The sequence below is a fragment of the Propithecus coquereli genome, unplaced genomic scaffold (assembly GCF_000956105.1).
Source record: "Propithecus coquereli isolate 6110/MARCELLA unplaced genomic scaffold, Pcoq_1.0 Scaffold285, whole genome shotgun sequence".
Classification (NCBI taxonomy): Eukaryota; Metazoa; Chordata; class Mammalia; order Primates; family Indriidae; genus Propithecus; species Propithecus coquereli.
The window spans coordinates 2,620,671-2,622,810 of NW_012148452.1; the positions used below are offsets into that span (position 1 = coordinate 2,620,671).

The 2,140-nt window shown below is 40.8% G+C and overlaps 1 pseudogene; it reads right to left on the reverse strand.

Annotated features, from left to right (window-relative positions):
- Positions 1-539: 539 nt before the first annotated feature.
- On the reverse strand, positions 540-973 carry LOC105813646 (annotated as a pseudogene).
- Positions 974-2,140: the final 1,167 nt, after the last annotated feature.

Consider the following 2,140-nt stretch of genomic DNA (forward strand, 5'->3'; position numbering starts at 1 on the left):
TCTTATATGTACACTTATGTGTTGATCAGTTAATACCAATTTGATGGTGAGTACATGTGGTGCTTGTTTTTCCATTCTTGGGATACTTCAATTAGTGGAATGTGTTCCAACTCTATCCAGGAGTATACAAGAGGTGCTATATCACCACTGTTTCTTAAAGCTGAATAAGTACTCCATGGTATACATATACCACATTTTATTAATCCACTCACATGTTGATGGACACTTGGGTTGTTTCCACAGCTTTGCAATTGTGAATTGTGCTGCTTAAATGTACTTTCTTGATCCCAGAAGTTCAACTATGTGGACAGTGGTTACACCTGACAGGATGATTTGTTATAGCACAACTTATATATTTCAAATGGACAAAAAATTAGTATCATTTACAATATCTCAAGGTAAATTGCCGTTGAATGGGAGCTTTCCTTCCAGTACTTTGAGGTCTACAAGATGTATCTAGAAAATTTACTACTGTGGAAAATGAAGACTGCTTAAATCAAATGGGGGGAAGGGGAAGGGCCTGTGGTTTTTCTTTTTGATTAATTGCTGTAACACTGTCCTTTAGGTGGCTGAGGGAGTTTCATATTTTCTTTAGACATCACTAGGTGCTGAAGCTCTTGCAGGACAACTGTGATGCTATATGAATTTTGCCATCTTGCTAACACTGATATGGCTCTTGGATCCACCACTCCATTAGAACTATTAACTCCATTCATATTAATTTTTATTACAAATGGGGTGCTTCTGGGTATTTAGGTCCACATTCTATTTAAAGGCTGTATATTCGATTTTCATAAATTATTCTTGGAGGCCCAATTAACACCCCTGTCCATCTTGTAAGTGTCATGTCTTCATCATCTTCTAGACCCCAACTAAGCATGCCATCTCCTACTCCTTTCTGGCCTTCTTCGATTTCTTCTAACAGTCAGAAATTGCAAGGGACTTTTACTCCCGAGCCCGTGGTGGCTGCCATCTTGTGTCGCTGTCCTAGCCATCCAAATAATAATGGAAATGTGCCATTCTTTTTATACCTGGAAATAGAAGGAAGGCGGAATGATGGAGGGCGGGGAGGAAATGACACCTTGCTATAAGAGCTTCAGTTCATATATATTTAACATAAACATTTTCTATCACTTTTGTTTGCTTAAGAATGTTGTGATGCTGTTGGATTACAAGGATGCTGTTTGTAGTCAATGGCATGCATATTAGCAGATATCAAAGGCAATAAAGTTAATACACTCAATTTATCAGCACTTTCCACATTTAGTGGATAAATTAAGAAGGTGTTATTTCTCAGTAATTTATAATCCCTGAGCCCCCTGGCTGGTGAAGACCCACTGAAGTGTCAACCTTCTTGCCTTTTTCTTTGCTTACCCTCATTTCACACCTTCTGTGCTTCCCCATGGAGCCCTTAGTCATGCCTTTAATGTGTGTGCTTGTCAATTCATGTCGATGGGGCTTCCTTGTTTTACCCACTGTCTGTGGAGCACCAACTTGGTGCCAGTTGTCTGCCTGGCTAGACTGTAAGTATTGTGATAGCAGTGATCTAATGCCTGCCACCTTTGAGACACATGGTAGATGTCTTAGTCCATTTTGCGCTGCTATAACAAAATGCCTGAGACTGGATTATTTATACTAAACAGAAATTTATTTCTCACAGTTCTGGAGGCTGGGAAATTCAAGAGGGAGGGGCCAGCATCTGGTGAGGGCCTTCTTGCTGCATCATCCCATGGCAGAAGGTGGAAGGACAGGGCAAGAGAGGCAAAAGGAAGCCTAAACTCATCCTTTCATAAGGAACCCACTCCTTTGATAATGACCTGCTCCCTTGATAATGATAGACATCAATCCCTTCAGAGGGCAGTGCTAAACACCTCTTAAAGGTCCTCCCTCCTCCCAACACCTCCACATTGGGGATCAGGTTTCCAACACATGAATTTTGGGGGGCACATTCAAACCATATCAGTAGGTATATCACAAACTCTTGATTGTATGAATGATGGTCAGGTGTGGCTGCCACATGTGGAAAGTTAAAATCTCTCTTTGTGATTCTTAGTAACACCTAACAACTACAGAGACCTTGCTTGATGCCAGGCAGAGTTCTAAGCACTTTACACATATTAGCTCATTTAAACCTCTCAGC